Below are 20241 nucleotides of genomic sequence, written 5' to 3' on the forward strand. Positions count from 1 at the left end.
ATAAAGAAAAATTTGTAAATAGTTAAAAACATGATTAAACAAACTCATAGAAAGTAAAACTTCTAATAGAATTTTACAAATATAAATAAAGAAATGTTATAATAGCTACTATGATATGTAATTCAAGTCCAACATTTGTACTTTCAAATAATAATAGAGTTATATTTTTGCTAAATATATTACTATCATACTATGCAATCTATTGTAACTCCCTGGGAGTAAACCCTGGATGCCACACGGTGCTTACAGTCCCGAGAGACCACAAGCTAAGCCATGAGATGGTAACTGCTGTGAGCACTAAACAAACTGATAATAAAGGATACACATGTGAGAAAAAACAAAACTGAATACGCCATAAGGTTTTAAACAAATCAACTATGTTTGAATCAAAAGTCTGAGTTGAATCAAAAGTCTGAAATCAACTGTCTGAAAATAATAATATAAAAACTGTTAATAATAACTGATAACTGAATAACTGACTGAAAGTGTCAAAAAGCCTATACTAACTAACTGTGGAGTTGATGGGACAAGTCACCAACTAACTCTGACTGACTACTGAACTGAACACATTGAAATAAACATAAATGGTCCTTAGAACATGAGGACTCACCACTAATGCTATTGTGCATATGCTGGGATATCTAGGTGCTGTCGGGAACCTGAGCATTTGAACCTATGATATGAGATATCATAGCGCAAGAAATGATATGTGGTTAGTACTTTGAATGTACTAGTATGCTACATAAGGTTAGGCTGTTATGCATGGGTTCATGTACATGAGCAATAACTGATTGAATGAATAACATGAGGTACTGAGTAAGAATGCGTGAATACTGTAAGGACTGAGAATGCATGACCAATCGTAGAACATAATGCTGATAAATTCTGTAAACTAAGACACTGAAATACTGAAAATCAGATAACTGATATCTATATTCTATGGTCAAGAAAACCTAAAAACTGAACTATGAACTGAATACTGGACTGAGACTATAGGAACTATCATCTAACTGACATGCCCCAAAATAAGATAATTAGGGTCCAACCTTGTGACCCAAGTTGGAAGGGTACTGGCTGTGTGGATGCACTAAAGTATTGTCCCGAAGGAGTAAGGGTCACCCTCAACTGGAAGGTCCCTAATGAGATATGTGTCAACCCTCAACTGGCAGGTTAACATCTCAACCTGTGGTAGCTACGTAGTTTTAGAATACAGGGACTACTACTGGCAGGTGATCACCATCCCTGGGTTCGCTCTTGCTAAATCTTAGCTACTCCCAACTGACTCTAATTACTAAACTAAACTAAACTTACTGACATGATATATTGAGTAAACTGATAATACTTTAATATATATATATATATATATATATATATATATATATATATATGAAACCATTTTGAAAATACTGAAACTAAGTAAACAACTAAGTTTTCGAGTATTCATAAACCCCAGGACTTGATAGCAATATCAATAAGAACACATGAGAGCATTTGAAACCATAATAAGTAAGCATTGTTCCATAATCATTACTTAGGCATTTCAACAAACACTTGAAGTTCATGAGTTAAAGCATGAAGATAGCTTTTAACATGTGATTGTAACATAATTTCAATACAAAAATCATGGGTTAAAGATTTTACGTGGAAATAACATCCTTCAAAAGGATCAAAGGCTAATTCCAACTATGACACATGTAAACATGATATAAAATTGAAATTCATGGAATTTCATAGATAAAATTAATAAATACATTTAAATATCATAACTTGAACTTGAAATTTGACTCTTGGACTCCATGGGTGAAAAGGACTCATGAATGAACATCTAACATACCTTGATTGAAGAATTTTTAAGAGTCATGGTGAATTTCTTAAAGATTGATCTTGAATATTGAAGGGGATAGGGTTTGTTCTTGAGGGGGAATGTTTTCAATTAAGAGAAATATGAAATATGAGGCAAAAATGTTGTTTTAGGACCTAAATCTCGTGTTAAAGTGAGGGGCAAAGACTGAATTACCCTTATGAACTCAAAATTAATTAAGCTAAAATGTGCCTAGTGACGCAATGAGCGATGCGTTGCATCTCTCGATCGACATAATAGGCATCGCATTGACCCTATCAATGCGATGAGTGATGCGTTGCAGCCTTATCACGCTGACTTGTTGTTTTGATCATCCAAACAAGCCTCAAACCTCTTCTAAAAAATTTGAAACTTACCCGTGACATGCTATTGACTACCCCAATCATGAAGCAACTTAAAAAATTAATGTTCTAAGGCTGGGAAGGTCGAAATTAAAATCATCAAAGTTTAAGGGGCTTTAAAAATGACTAAATCTTAACACTTAGTGAAAGTTTTTAAGTTTTAGACCCCTTTAGTAGGCAACAGTGAGATAAAATGAGTTAGGGTCTTACGGGGTCTTACAATATTTATCCCTTGGGAGCATTCGTGCTCGAATAAGACTTGTTAAGCTGAGTATTACTAAGGTACTAAGATTATAGGCTCAATATGCACAACTGAAACATGATTTCATGACTGAGTTTGAATGTGGTGACCGATTGACCTGGTTCATGAATATATGCAATGACATGAATATGTTCAAATGGCTGAAATTGAGAATGGAAAAGAGATAAGCTAAGGGAAAACTATTACCTTAAAATGAATCTAAGTTTACAGAGAAAAAGTAAGAGTACTTGGTTCGTATATCTGCTCCTGCTTCCCAAATGGCTCCCTCAACAGACTGATTTCGTCAAAAAACTTTGACCAAGGGAACTTTTTTGTTTCGTAGTATCCAAATCTAAAGATCTGGGATCTTAACTGGGATCTCTTTGTAAGAAAGACTATCCTGAACATCTGTACTTTTTAAGGGAACAAGTACAGCTGGATCTCCAATACACTTCTTTAATAAAAAAATATGAAATACTAGATGAACTGAAGCCAAATCTATGGGTAACTCAAGCTCATAAGCAATTTTTCCAAAACATATCAAGATCCTGTAAGGGCCTATATATTGGGGACTAAGCTTACCATTTTTGCCAAACCTCTCCACTCTATTCATGGGAGAGATTTTCAAATAAACCATGTCTCTAACTGCAAACTCAATATCCCTCCTATACACATCTGCATAGGATTTTTGATGGCTTTGGGCTGTCTTAAGACTTTCTCTGATCAACTGAACTTTCTCTAAAGTATCAAACACCATATTTGGCCCTATCAATGCAGTCTCACCTACCTCAAACCAACCAATAGGAGATCTACATCTCCTTCCATAGGGAGCCTCAAATAGAGACATCTAAATACTAGAATGATAACTGTTATTGTAAGCAAACTCAATCAATGACAAGTGATCATCCCAACTGCCCTTAAAGTCAATAACACAAGCTCCCAATATGTCCTCTAAGGTTTGAATGGTCATCTCTGCCTAACCATCTGTCTGAGGGTGAAAGGTTGTACTGAGACAAACTTAGGTACCAAGACCCTTCAGGAGAGCCTTTCAAAAATAAGAGGTAAACTGAGTACCTCTATCTGAAATAATAGAAAATGGGACTCCATGCAATCTAACCAACTCTCTAATATAGAGCTTGGCATAATCCTTAGATAAATAAGAAGTATAGACTGGTAAGAAATGGGCTGATTTGGTCATTCTGTCTTGAATAACCTAAATTGAATCATGCTAACAACGTGAACAAGATAACCCTATCATAAAATCCATATTCACCTTTTCGCACTTTCACGTGGGGATGCCAAAATCCTTCATAGAGCCACTAGGCCTTTGGTGCTCAACCTTGACCTGCTAATAATTAGAGCACTTAGCTACAAACTCTGCAATATCCTTCTTCATACTACTGCACCAATAGATTTCCCATAAATCGCGATACATCTTAGTGGCCCTTGGGTAGATAGAGTAACATGCACCATGTGCTTCTACAATAATTCGCTGTCTTAAACTATCTACACACGGAACACACAGTCTACCCTGGCAATACAACATACTATCTCTCCCTTGTGATAAAACCTCTACTTTTTGGTTTTGATTGACTCCTTCAACTTGACTAGGTTGGGGTCCCTATCTTGATTTTCTTTCACTTTAGCAACCAAAGAAGATTTCAAGCTATTTTATACCCATACACTACCCTCAGCTGAGTCAACCAAATGAATGCCTAATCTATCCAACTGATGAACCTCCTGAACCAACTTCTTTTTATCATTCTCAACATGAGAAACACTACCCATACGCAATCTACTAAAGGCATCTGCCGCTATATTAGCCTTGCTCGGATGATACAAAATACTCATATTAATCTTTTAATAACTCTAACCACCTTCTTTGATGAAGATTTACCTATCTCTGTAAAAATATGTACAGTAAACTTTTGTGATCCGTGAACAAATCAACATGTACTTCATACAGATAATGCCTCTATATTTTTAAGGCAAACACAACCGTTGCTAACTCAAGATCATGGGTAGGATAATTCTTCTCATGAGGTTTAAGATGTCTAAAGGCATAGGCTATGACCTTACCTCTCCACATCAAAACACAACCCAAACCAACCCTAGAAGCATCACAATAAACAACAAACCCATCTGAACCATGTGGCAAGGTCAAAACTGGGGCTGAGGTGAGTTTAGTCTTCATCTCCTAAAAACTTTCTCACAAGAATCTGACCACTAAAACTTGACTTTCTTCTGAGTCAATCTGGACATGAGGGATGCAATAGATGAAAACCCTTCAAAAAACCATCAATAATAGCCAGCCAAACCCAAGAAACTCTTGATATCTGATTGAAAAATAGGTCTAGGTCAGTTTCTCACTGTTTAGGTCTTTTGAGAGTCAACTGTAATGCCGTCACTGAAAATAATATAGCCAAGGAAAGCTATTAATCTTAGCCAAAATTCATAGTTACTGAATTTGGCGAATAACTGATGGGCTCTAAGAGTCTGTAATACTATTCTGAGGTGGTTTGCATAATTATTTTCACTATGGGAATAGACCAAGATATCATTAATGAATACTATGGCGAACAAGTCCAATTACTATTTGAACACTCTGTTCATCAGGTCCACGAGAGCTACTGGGTATTTTTCAGACTAAAACATATGACTAGAAATTTAAAGTGACCATACCGAGTTCTAAAAGCTATTTTTGGAATGTCACATTATCTGACTCTGAGCTAGTGATATCCGAATCTGAGGTTTATATTATAAAAGTAACTAGCACCCAGAAGTTGGTCAAATAAGTCATCAATTCTGGGAAGTGGATACTTATTCTTGATTGGGACTTTTTTCAACAGACGGTAATTGATGCATATTTAGAGAGAATTGTCTTTCTTTCACATAAAAAGGACTGGAGCGCCCCATAAGGAAACAATGGGCCTAATGAATTCCTTATCTCGCAGATCCTTCAACTGTTCTTTCAACTCTCTAAGCTCAGATGGAGCCATTCTATAGGGAAAAATAGAGATAGGTTGTGTATCTGCAACAAGGTCTATTCTAAAGTCAATTTCCCTTTCAGGAGGGTTCTGGGAAGATCTTCTGGGAACACATCTAGATATTCCCTCACTACTGAAATCAATTCAAGACTAGGGGGCCTTAGAATTAGAGTTCTTTTCCTGAAAAATGAGATAAATACACCTCTTAGATATTATTTCTCCTGCTCTAAGGTACGAAACAAGTTGACCTCTAAGTGCGGAAGCACTACCCCTCCATTCAAGAATTGGTTCATTTGGAAACTGAAAATGAACTACTCTATTTCTATAATCAATTGAAGCATAACATGAGTGGAGCCAATCCATGCCGAGAATGACATCAAAATCAGTCATCTCTAACTCCACAAGATCAACTGAAGTGACTTTCTGGGATATTGTGATTAGACAGTTCATGTATACCTACCTGGCTATAATAGAGACACCTACTGGGGTAGACACTGAGAAGGGTTCTGCTAAAGTATTAGGACTCACACCAAAATTAACCTTTATAGAGGGGGTTACAAGAGAAAGAGAAGCTCTGAGGTCTAACAAAGCATAAACATGTAAGTGAAAGACCTATAACATACTAGTAACCATATTAGGAGAATTTTCCTAATCCTGTCGGGACTGAAGTGTATATAATCTGTTTAGGCGTTGACCACTGGTGGCACTGGAAGTGGCATTTTACTGAGTCGCGCGATCGGATGGAACTTAGGGACGACTAGACTGACCTTACTGACCACTCTGTAGGCAATCCCTGACTTTGTGGCCTGGCTTTCCATACCCAAATCATACATCACTGCTATCTCTATATATACCGTGATGGTTCCTACCATATCTCTGGCAAAGGGGATTTGTGTGGTGATTGTTCATACTTTCCTGGGGCTTAGGGCCTGGCTCCCTATCCCGATTATCATTTCTGAACTTCGGCGATAATGTACTAGTTGAAGATGGAGCTGGGCTAAAAATTTATGATGGAATTGAGGATGGTTACCCCCCTCCGACCTTGACTCAGTAAAACTGAAGCTACCTATTGTGGTCCTCTTATTGTTCCTCTATCTTTCCTTATACTTCTGCTCCTCAATCTATTGAACATGTACCATTAACCTAAACAAGTCCATCTCTTTAATCAACATAGCGGTCCTGCACTCTTTCACCATACTATCAGCTACACCAAAGATAAATTTACTCATCTTAGACCTGTCATCAGATACTAAATTAGGAGCATACCTGGCTAGCAGAGTAAACTTAAGAGAATACTCTTTCACACTCATGTTTCCCTATCTCAAATTAATAAACTCCTGCACCTTAGTTTCCCTTAACTCCAAGGGAAAAAACCTATCTAGAAAGGTAGTAGCAAACTTTTTCCATTCAACAAGCCTAACATCTACCCCTTTATCTCCCTTTCACTGTTTATACCAGGTATGAGCAACATCTTGCAATGGGTAAGCACCCAACTCTGCATACTCACTAGAAGTCACACCCATAATATCAGTTACCTTATGAACCATGTCATGGAACTCCTGTGGAGCCTCATCATATTTAGATCCCAATAACAGAGGAAGATTTGTTCAACTAAAGTCCCGAATCCTAGTTGCGGTAGTATTAGACACCAGAACGGCTGGCACGACAGTCGACTGATTATTTTGGGTTGTTACTGAGTGGTATAAAGTAGTGAATGCAACTCTGAACTCAGAACGGGAGACATGCTCATTCAGGGGATCTTCCTAAACAGGCAGAGGTGCAGGCTGGTTCCCATTTTTCCTACCGTTATTCTTTTTGGGAGGTATGTTCTATAAACGAAAAGATAACTGAATTAGAAAGAGGGTTTAAATTGAGCTCATGCTCACTCGCACAACATAAATGCTGAAAGAAGGGAAAATTTTCCTAAAAACATCCTGTAGTCTCCTGTCCATAAGTGTGGTGCGCTTCACACCCATGAACAAGACTTTACTCAATGCGTCTTTCAGACTCCCTAGGACCCTTTAAAATATTAGGCTCTTATACCAAGTTTGTAATGCCCCAAGAGTACACCCTGGATACCACATGGTGCTTACAGTCTTGAGAGACCACAAGCTAACCCATGAGTTAGTACCTACTATAAGAACTGAACAAATGATAATAAAGGATACACATGTGCAAAAAATAACAAAGCTGAATATGCCATAAGGTTTTAAACATATCAAAATTTTTTGAATCATAAGTACAAAATCAACTGTCTGAAAATAATAATATAAAGAATGTCAATGATAACTAATAACTGAATAACTGACTGAAAGTATCCGAAAACCTCTACTAACTGACTATGGAGTTGATGGGATAAGTCCTCAACTAACTCTGACTAACTACTGAACTGAGCACACTAAAATAAACATAAATAATCCTCAAAACATGAGGACTCACCACTGCTGCTGCTGTGCGTACGCTGGGATATCTTGGTGCGGTCAGGAACCTGAGCGTCTGAACCAATGATACGAGACATCATAGAGTAAGAAACGAGTATGCAACCAGTACTTTAAATGTACTGATATGCTAAATAAAGTTAGGCTGTTATGAATGGGTACATGTACATGAGCAATAACTGAATGAATGAATAACATGAGGTTCTAGGAAAGAATGCGTGAATACTGTAAGGACTGAGAATGCATGACCAATCATAGTACATGATGCCGATAAAGTCTGTAAACTAAGGCACTTAAATGCTGATAACTGGATAAATGATATTTGTATGCTATGGTCAAGTAAACCTGAAAACTAAACTCTGAACTGAATAATGGACTGAGACTGTGGGAGTTATCATCGAAACAATATACCCCAAAATAAGCTAATTTAGGTCTAACCTGTGACCCCAATTTGAAGGATGTCAGTACCGTGCCACGGATACTAACACTGGCTGTGTGAATCCACTAAAGTTTTGTACTGAAGGACTAAGGGTCGCCCTCAACTGGCATGGCCCTAATGAGATATGTGTCAACCCTTAACTGGCAGGTTAACATCTCAACCTTTGCCGTCTTCATAGTTCTGGAATGCAAGGACTGCTACTAAAGGTCATACCCTGAACTGGCAGGTGATCCCCCATCCCTAGGTTCGCTCGGTGCTAAATACTACTCCTAACTGAGCTGACTCTAATTACTGAACTGAACTAAGTTTACTGACATGATATACTGACTGAATTGATAATACTCTAATACATATATATATATAGATGAAACCATTTTGAAAATATTGAAACTAAGTAAACAACTAAGTTTTCGGGTATTCATAACCCTCAGGACTTGATAGCAATATCAATAAGAATACATGAGAGCATTTGAAACCATAATAAGTAAGCATTAGCCCAAATCATTACTTAGGCATTTCAATAGACACTTGAGGGTCATGAGGTAAAGCATAGAGATAGTTTTTTAACATGGATTGTAACATAATTTCAATACTAAAATCATAGGTTAAGGATTTAACATGCAAATAACATCCTTCAAATGGATCAAAGTCTAATTCCAACGATGACACGTGTAAACATGATATGAAATTGAAATTCAAGGAAGTTCATGGATAAAATTCATAAATACATGTAAATATCATAACTTGAACTTGGAATTGGGTTCATGGACTCCATGGGTGAAAAGGACTCATGAATGAACATCTAACATACCTTGATTGAAGAATTCATGAGTCTTGGTGAATTTCTTAAAGATTGTTCTTGAATGTTGAAAGGGATAGGATTTATTTTTGAGGAGGAATGTTTTTGATTGGGAAAAAAATGTGAAATATGAGGCAAAAATATTGTTTTTGGATCTAAATCCCGTGTTAAAGTGAGGGGAAAAGACTGAATTACCCTCCTGGACTCAGAATTAATTAAGCTGAAACATGACCAGTGATGTGATAAGCGACGCATCACATCACTTATTTGACGCATTACATTGAACCTACCACCGCAATGGGCGATGCATCACGACTTTATAGCGTTGACTTGATGTATTGAACAACCAAACAAGCCTTAAACTTCGTCTAAAACATCTGAAACTTAGCCGTGATATGCTATTGACTACCCCGATCATGAATCAACTTAAAAAAATAATTGTTCTAAGGTCGAGAAGGTCAGAATTAAAATCCTCAAAGTTTAAGGGGCTTTGAAAATAACTAAGTCTTAACACTTAGTGAAATTATCTAAGTCTTAGACCCCTTTAGCAGGCAAGAGTGAGCTGAAATGAGTTAGGGTCTTACGGGGTCTTACATCTACACCCCTAAAAGAAAATAAATAAAAAAATTTGTTAGTACCCTCATGGTAATTTTGAGATAATAAAACATAATAATTTACTTACTATTCGATTCGAAGTGGATGACTACCTAGATTAGAATTAGGATTTAATATTTTGTGATAATTATCATTTTAAATAGCCATTATTTTGAGAATATGACAAATAATAAAATATGTTAGTTTTGACACGTATGGCAATATTATGAAGACTGTTGATAAGTGAAGATGTAAAATTTGGAAAACTAAGTATTTTTTAAGAAAATATTAAATGATATTAACCTTCATGATACTTTCAAATAGTAAATATGTGATGCAATGACTTGGTATTTTGAGTTATTCTCAATCTTCTTATTCATATTGATGAAAAAAAACTATGAAGTATCATTTATTTATCATAGAATGGAAAAGGGCCAAAAATACCCTTTTAACTATTGGAAACGGTTCAAAAGTACCCTCCAACCACATACATGGTTAAAAATACCCCTCCATCCACCTTATGACTCACTTATACCTTTGAAACCAACAACCCTCTTTATTTATCTTTTTATATAATTATTTATCACATGTCATTTTCTAATTGATTGAAATAAAAACCCACCCCACCATATTGATGACATGGCAAACAAAATTACATGCCCGTAAATAGTGTGATTAAAAACTGGAATATTTGATTGTTGTTGAAATATAATGCTAGAATAAATAGAGATGGCTGGAGAATTTTTCAAGGTCCAAAATAGGTACGTGATGGTACTTGTCAAACCTGCCATGATAAGTAAGCCTTACCAATCAGTACAATCCTCTAAATATAGAATGATTACAATAGCAATAGTATCTTAAATGTAGGTATGCATAAGATAAAAGAAAGAGATATTCAGATAAGCTTGGAACCCACCAGCACTGCCTTGATCTCCGCAACATTAATTCTAGAAGAAACTAATATGCAAGATTCTACTCGGTCCAATACCTGCGCGCAGTGTAGAAAAATAAGAAAAACAAAAGAGAGGCAAAGATAAGTACGAAATTACATGTACTCAGCAAGCATCGTTGATAACCGACCATAATCCAAAGCGATAGTGAGAACCACCACCCCAACTACCTGAGGTTCCCCAAACCATATATATCTCGCAATTACATCATTTCTTTCTATAAGGGTAGCCCAATACAATAGTCAACAAACCCACCAAAAATAGGATAGGCACATTGACCTTGGCGAGTCAACATTATTCATTTATATTCAACAACAAAGGGAAAATCAATTAAAATCAATCAAATAATATGGACTAAAAATAGGGAGAGAGTGCATATATATATGAGTGTATTTCATACTACTAACTAGGTCTACATATCTATCTCTCCTATCAAGCCTTAGTCATACCTCTTGTCTCAAATATTTCAAACTCCAAATCAATATATGATGATTTAGGATAATACAATGATTTCAAACACAATATCACAAATAAGGTCCTAAAATAGAATTACAGTATAAGAGTAAATACTAATACGGTATCAAACTATACCAAGAATGATAATGCAATGCATTATAGTGATGATGATGAAATGTTTTGAAAGTTATAGCATAACTTTCTAGATACACCCATCGAGCTCACAGCTACAAAGTATGTTCTATGGGGAGTTCACAACTCATATAATCTCAATCTCATATCTCATATCAACCTTACTGGCATATCCCTTGGTATAGACATTTTATAAGGTGTCTCATTTTCTTATAAAAATTAAAATGTCTCTGGGTACCAATGTCTTATGAATATGCATGTGTGATATGAGAATGTAATGCTCACAACAAGTCAGTATGAAGATCGAAATCCATTTAATACATGTATAAGTGAGCTCATAATCAACTCAATATATTAATAATTCATGATATCAGTTTCCACATGGCACCACTAGAATAAATGGTCATGTAATTATCAATAGTATCATTTCCAACCTCTTACTCTGGTATCACTATAATAATAATGCAATTAAATGCTCAAATAAGGCCTACAATGTCAATTTAAGCCTCTACTTGAGCGACATAATGATGATAAGGCATTGTAATGCAAAGATGAGGCCTATGATGATAAGTCAAGCCCCCACTTGAATGACATGATAATAAATAAGGTATAAGATAAAATTATGGCTAATAACATTAAGTCAAGTCTCCACTCAGGCATCACAATAATATATCTTCTCAAATCAACAAGCAATATGCATATAATACAACATGGGCAACAAAGATAAAACAACAATCCTAATAACAATATATCGTGAAACTATCCAAACCTAGATTGATTCATCCATAAAGTCTCATAAACTATCACAAGTCTATTCATACTTTATGTATTCTCTAATCCTTAATTATTTCATCAATAAGAACGTTAACAATATAATTATGCCCTAATATGGAGTTAATCCATAATAAAGTCTACTAAAAAGACTGAAGCTCTAAAATAGGCATTCCAATAGCTATTATTCGATATTAGTAGGTTATCTATCTATCTATATTCTACTCTAAGGATAACTACAAGTAGAAGTACTGACTAATTATGGCAATAATCTAATTACAATCCATCACAAAACTCTGGTACCTGCGGAGATGCTCTCCATTTTATCTAAGACCCCTCCCAATCATAAGCAATACACAAAATACAAGAAACAAATATATAATACATAAACACTTTGAAAAATGTCAAGGTACATCTCAATTTGCCTTAAATAAAGTTCCACAAGCCTAAACACAGTCCAATACCTCAATCAAAAAATGTAAATCTCTCGAATCAATACCAAATGTGACCAACCTAGTCAATATGATATCTACACATAAAAAAATACAGCGATACTCATATCGACTATATTTAACAGGTCTAAAATGGATCTTATAAATACATTAAAAACAAAAGGGTTAAAACTGAGATTTATTCTAGGAATTAATTTTTCAAGGTTGTAGAAATCTATAGTAGAAAATTGAATCAAAAAATAGTTTAAAATGAGGGCTAAATCGAAGAAAACCAATTCTCAAGCTTTACCGGTAAAACCCCCAAAAATCCATTGAAAACGAAAAGAGTAAAAATGAAATTTTTATTTGAAAGTGATAATCCTCAAGTGTAAAGGACTCTATGGGTGAAAATCCTAGCAAAATTGAGGAAGAATCGAATCTCAAATCAAAGAACACCAAATTTTCAATTTGGGGGGAACCAAAAAATCCTCTTTTGAAATCTTTGATTTAGAAGAATTTAGATGATAAAGTTGGTAGTGAACAGTTTAAAATTGAACTAGACCTGCATGAACTTATGCAAGAAATCTCTCCCAAAATCTCCTTCCCAAGCTCCTAATATGATAAAAATGATGACAATGAACAAAAAGAGGCTAAATTCACAAAATCGAACTGTTTTCAGCAAGCTCAAGGGTCATTGACCGTGGTCCATTTTCGACCAACAATCAACCATTTCATAAAAACTTATTTTTGACCCTCGAAACTCATTTAAAACCCTATGAACATGAGAAAATAGTGCAAATTGATCATAAAACATGTTCTGGATCCAATGAAATTATTTGATTTATGAAAAAGGGTCAGTTACAACAAATTAAGCTTCAAGACCCTTTAGGACAAACTACATTATTTTTCAAACAGAGGGTCGAAATACAAATAAAAGTTTCTTAAGACTTTTAAACCTCTAAAGGAAACCCAACACTTAAACCAAACATTATTAAGCATAGATATGGTCATAGGTGGTGTGTGAACTAGCCTCAACCCCTTTAACTCACTATACCTACCTCTATTAGCAATTTTAAAATCTTAAGAGACAACTCTAACCTGACCTTTAGCTAGTCTGTACATGTCGATATGACCACTACACAAGCCATACTTCTATCGTGCACTAAAGGTATGATCTCTGAATCTATAGCCATAAAAGAATGCGTGCTCACCGTCTGTAAGGGAGTAAGTAAGAGATTTTTGAGTTAATAAAATTTACAAAGGCAATAGAAAGAAGAAGCGGAAATCTCCTAAAGTCATACAGCTCTCGAGTATAGAAAATAGACATCTCCACACCAATCTACAAGACTCTAGTAAACTCAACTTGTACTAATGGGACCAATGAACCTAAGGCTCTGACCAATTTTTCACGACCCAAACTAGGTATGTGATGGAACTTGAAAAACCCACCATGACAAGTAAGCCTAACCCACCCCAGAACACAATTTAAGAAAAAGAAAGCAAAAATAGAAAAATGAATATATATATATATATATATATATATGAGACATGAGTCTTAAAGATACATCCCAATTCTGATTATCATCAGTACATGACTCTAAATATAGATTGATAATAATATCTACAATATCTTAAATGCAAGTAACATAAGATAAATAATGAGATATCTGAGAAAGCTTGGAGTCTGCCACCACTACCTCGATCTCTGCAATGTCAATGTTAGAAGGAAATAATTGGCAAGTTACTACTTGGTCCAATAATTACATAGGGTATAGAAAATATAAAAAGGGAAAGACATAATAGTATGAGTACGAAACCATAAGTACTCAACAAGCATCATTGATAACCTGACTTTTCCAAAGTGATGAAAAGAACCACCACCCCAACTACCTAAGGTTCCCCAAATAATCTATATATTGTAATTATATCATTTTCTTTCAATTAGGGTAACTCAACACAATGGTTAATAGATCAACCAAAAAAATAGGCACACTAATGTAGGTGAGTCAACACTATAATCAATTATAATCAACCAACTAATATGGAATGAAAATAGGGACAGAGTCTATGTAAATATACGAGCGTATCTAGTACTACCAATAAGGGCTACACATCTATCTCTCCAATCAAGCCTTAGTCATACCCCATATCTTAAAAATTTCAACCTCCAAATCATTATATGATAATATAGGATAATGCAATGAAGTGATACGAATTCTCAAACACAATATCACAAACAAGGTTCTAATATAGAAATACAGTATAAGAGTAAATACTAAAATAGTATCAAATGATACAACAAATGATAATGCTACGCAATGTAGTGATAATGATGAAATGTTTGAAAGTTATCGCATAAATTTTTATATGCACCCATTGAGCTTGCAGCTACTAGGTAGGACCCATGGAGGGTTCACAACCCATATACTAATATAATCTCCATCTCATGTTTCAAATCAACCTTACTGTCACATTCCTTGGTGTAGGCATTTTAGTCTTATTTTCTTACAAAAATCAGAATATCTTAGTGGTACCAATATCTCATAAATATGCAGGTATGATATGAGGATGTAATGCTCATAACCAATTAGTAAGAAGAATAAAATCCATTCTATAGGTATATAAGTGATCTTAGAATCAACTTAATGTATCAATTATTCATGATATCAGTTTCCACTTGGCACCATTAAAATAATATTCATGTAATTATTAATATTATCATTTACAACCCCTCACTCGAGCATTACTATAATGATAATGCAATTAAATGCTCAAACAAGGCCTACAACGTCAACTCAAGCTCTCACTCGAATGGCAAAATAATAGATAAGACATTCTAATGCACAGATAAGGCCTATGATGACAAGTTAGGCCCACTCAAATGACATCATAATAATTAAGGTATTTAATGCGCAAACATGACCAATAACATCAAGTCAAGCACCCACTAGGGAATCATAATAATAAATCCTCTCAAATCAATAAGCAATATACATTTAAGCCCCCACTTGGGCACATAAACATAAATAGTTACTCAAATCCATAAATAGGTTTACATTAGCCTTACATGGGCAACAAGAAATAGACGACAAATCTAATAACAATATATCGCAGACTACCCAAACCTAACTTGGTCCATCTATAAAGTCTCATCAACTATTAAAAGTCTATTCATACTTTATGTATTCTCTACACTTTAATCATTTCATCAATAATGACTATAATAACATAATCACCTTCATTAATTCACAATCATCATAATAAATTCCACCAATAAGATTCAAACTCTAAAATAGGCATAATAATAGCCATTATATAGGATTTCTGGGTTATCTATCTGCATTATACTCTAAGAATAACTACAAGAAGTAATAATAACTAATTAAGGGAATAATCTTACTATAATCCATCATAAAACTCCAGTACCCGTGGATATGCTCATTATTTTATGTAAGAAGACCCCCCAATCATAACCGATACATAAAATAAAACAAAAAAGCATATAACATATAAATACTTTGAAAAAAAGTCAAGGTATATCTCAACTTATCTTAAATGAAGATCCGCAAGCCCAAACACATTCCAAAACCTCGAACGGAAGCCTAACTCTCTTGAATCAACACCAACAACATCAAATATAGTCAAATATAATATCTACATATCAAAAGAAATTCAATGTTACCCATATCGACTATATTGAAGATGGGACTAAGACGTGAAATTCAAGAAGGGTGTGGATTAAAAATTTTTGTGAGTCGACTATTGACTCCTCACAATTGACTTGCTTGCAGGTCAGTATACATTACAAAACATATCATATTTAAAGAAAATAGACAAGTAAATAATTAACTTTAAAGTAGAGACACAAAGATTAATCCTAGTTCGGAACACCAAAGTGGTGCCTACTTCCAGTCCCTTTTGTTTGAACGTTTCCTTAGATCTTTCAATGTCAGACTCATGTACAATGATAAGAAACATGTTTTGAAGACTTATTTTGCTCTTCAGATCTTGTGACACGGCTTTAGTTTGTATTACAAAGTTGACTCGATCCTATTCTTTATATAATTATTATAAACTAAGGATTACAAATCTTTGTTAGACTAAGATTGAGACACTTTGAGATTTTTCCTTGAAGTTGCATAGTATCTTTTTTTCTTTTATTTTGACCTTTATAGTCTTCTACTACATATGCCTATTTTCTTCATATGGAACCCCAAGATATTTCTTCTCAACCAAGGATTTAGGTTGATTCCTTGATTAAGGGAGTTTGCACCTTCTGGTATGTCCATACTTGGTGCGATTTTCCTTTCTCACATCTATACATGTCCATATCAGATATGTCCATGTAAGAGATAAGATTTTTATTCTCCTTTGGTCTTGCCATGAGGTGCGTCCAATTTCCTTGTTCGTTGGGATCTTTAGTTGGTATGATTTTTGTTGCCTTGTTAAATAATATCCTACTTGGATGTGGCTCCATATTTAGCATGATCTCCTTTGAGGGAATATTATTTGCCTTGTGCGAGAAATTCTCTCATTATATGAGATCTTTAATGTCCTTTATGTGAGTTCTCCTTCAATCATTAGTGATTTTTAATTATTAGTTTGTCATTATTAAAACATGAAACATAAATATTGAAGGCTAACAATCTCTCTTTTTTTTGAAAATGACAAATAATCATTTAAATATCAATTGACTTTCCTATTATAGTAGTCCATTTGGTTTTTCTATATCATTCGACTCCTATCCTTTGATAGTCGACTTGCTTTCACTAACTTTAAGCCCTTCTGATATCTCCTGTCTTTCTCTCTTCTTTGGCATAGTAAAAAAAAAAGAGACCAAACATCCAAAAAATATGCACATAGCTGAGAAATAAGCAAATTTAATTACCAAGTACGTAGGCTAAAACAAGGAAGTATGGTAGATAGTGTGTTAAAAATCATCTTACAACCAATCAAAAAAGGGACAGGACCTTCTTTGAATAAACAGTCATCATTCACTGGTTAGATAGAAAATATGTTAGGGTATTGGGCATGTTATGGCAGAATTTGTCATAGGATTTTTAACAAAAATAACAAGATCATCATTAGAAGAGGTAACTTGGGACTTAAGGGAGTCGATGTGAGTGAACACTCGAGTAAACAACTTGATGCCTTTCTATTTGAAATCGTTAGTGCCAGTAGGATCATGCCTATGTCAGTGCTAGTGCTTTTTCTAAGGTCCAGAAGTTTGGAAGTCAACTCCTGGAACAACAAGATACCTTCCTCAATGACTTTGCAGTGATCTTTGATTTCTTCCAGTTCCTTCATCATAGCAAAAGAGGGGTTAGAAACAGACTTACTTACCTCTCAAAGATCAGATTTTGCATGGGCAGAATCCTTCTTGTACCATTCATCTTCAAACAAAACATAGCCTATGCTGGCAAAAATTTTGGAGTCATAGGTAAAAATAACTTCCATAGGGTGGTAAGCATAGAGATCAATTAAGTAATAAAAAAGAATCCGAGTAATCAGCAGGCCATACGAAAAATAGGTGGAGGCATGAGCATTTGTTTCACTCTCAAGCATGTACTCACGATTCCAGGTTGCCCAATTTATTTTGAGTTTCTTAACCAAACAATACAACACAAAGACATCATGACAGGTAATGTTACTGAGGGTTCCTTTCCGGCAAATCAGTGTGGTAGAAATTATGTGGGCCATGATATAAAATATGAAACACAGGGACCTGGGACCAAAATTGGTTAAAATAGAGTCAGGGTTTGATAGGACCTTTTTGGCTTCTTTAAAGCTGACCTTAGAATCTTTGGGCCAGTTACCATTCAAGAAAGAGATTGCACTAGAGAACTTTGTATCAAAAGCATTTTCAGTTAGAAAATCATTCAGAATGATTCTTGTGCTAAGCACAAGTCTTAAGTTTACCACTATCAGGAGAGAGGCGCAGATTCATATAAAATATTAGGATGGGATCCTCATAAACCAGAAGTCTACAAAGACGATAAACCAAGGATAAATCTTGACACTTATGGAAGTGACTAACATTATAGAAGGCATCTTTCAATTAACAAATATTGATAATGCGATCGGGTACAATGGAGAAATTTTTAAAGTCAAAGAATTTGTCTTTGTAAGAGCATATCCAGAATTTGTGCATGTCTTCTGGAGGGAGAAAGTTTAGAGATTTGTATGAGGTTTCTTAGCCGAGGAGGCTGGGCCGGGGGTAGGATGACGTCTCTTGATATGAGTTGACTAAGATTCTGATAAGGATTTATCAAAGGACTCAGAGAGGAGAACAGGACTGTTGGGGAGGCTTTTGGGAAGAGATTTGGACATGTTTGACATGGAATGAGTTTTGGTCATGAGAAAAGAGGGAAGATAAATTTTAAAGGGGCAGAGAGAAAGAAGAGAGGACAGTTAAGAGGACTGAGGATGAGAGGGGGGATGTAAGTGACTGTTTGAAAAGATAATAGATGGGAAGACAAAGAGGTGTGAAGTGAAAAAGTGACTGATGGAAGTGAAAGGGAGACAGAAGGGGGCATTGGAAAGGTAAAGGGGTGCAGAAATGGTAAAAGGGGTATGAATACCAACGAAAATAATGATGACTTCCCCTTTTAAAAACCAATAATTTTGGTTAAAAACTGTCGATAAAATCAGAACAAGTAAAAAAGATTTTTTTCCAAAAATAAAACTCATAATTCATTAACACTAAAACCAAGTCTTTTTCTAAGGTAACAAAATCTTTCTTCAAACAAGGGTTTTGTAAAAATATTTTTCAGTTGATTTTCAAAGTCAACAAATGGTAAAGAATAGTCTCTATTTTCTACATGATCTCGAATAAAATGATGCTTACTATCAATGTGTTTCGCCCTAGAATGATGCATGGTATATTTAGACAAACTAATAGCAATGGTGTTATCGCATATTATGGGAATAGATTCAAAATACAAATCAAAATCAAGTAGTTGATGATTAATCCATAAAATTTGATTACCACAACTTCCAACGTCTATGTATTTGACTTAAGTTGTTGAAAGAGTAACTGGAGTTTGCTTCTTGCTGTGCCATGAAATAAGGGCATCACCAAAAATTTGACACGTTCAACTATTACTTTTTTTATCACTTTTATCACCTGCAAAGTCAGCGTCCAAATATCCAATTAAATTAAAATGGGAAGAACAGGGATACCATAGTCCAATGTATTGAGTTCCTATGAGATATTAAATGATTCTTTTGATGGTAGTCAAATGAGACTCTTTGGAAGTATATTGAAACCTGGGACACTTACATACACTGAACATGATGTATGGTCGACTGTCCATCAAATTGAGTAATGATACAGTCATTACCCTATACATATTTTTATCAATATCTTTTCCAGATAAGACTGAATCAAGACTTGTGGATGGACTCATAGGTGTTCCATGGGCCTTTTCTTTTTCCAAACCAACTTTTTTGATGAGTTCCTTTGTGTACTTAGCGTGGCTAATAAAGTTACCTTTAGGAATTTTGATTTGTAATACCAAGAAGAATGTGAGCTCTCCCATGAGGCTCATTTCAAATTCTTCTTTCATTAGATTTGAAAAATTCTCACACAGAGAGATGTTAGGACTACTAAAAATGATATCATCAACGTAAATTTTCCCAATAAGAAGATTTGAATCAAACTTATGTATGAAAAAGTTGTATCAATTTTACCTCTTTGAAAATTGTTATTTAATAAGAAAGTACGTAATCTCTCATACCAAGTCTTTGGAGCTTGTTTGAGATCGTAGAGAGCTTTTGACAATTTGAAAACATGTTTTGA

The sequence above is a fragment of the Capsicum annuum genome, chromosome 5 (assembly GCF_002878395.1).
Source record: "Capsicum annuum cultivar UCD-10X-F1 chromosome 5, UCD10Xv1.1, whole genome shotgun sequence".
Classification (NCBI taxonomy): domain Eukaryota; kingdom Viridiplantae; phylum Streptophyta; class Magnoliopsida; order Solanales; family Solanaceae; genus Capsicum; species Capsicum annuum.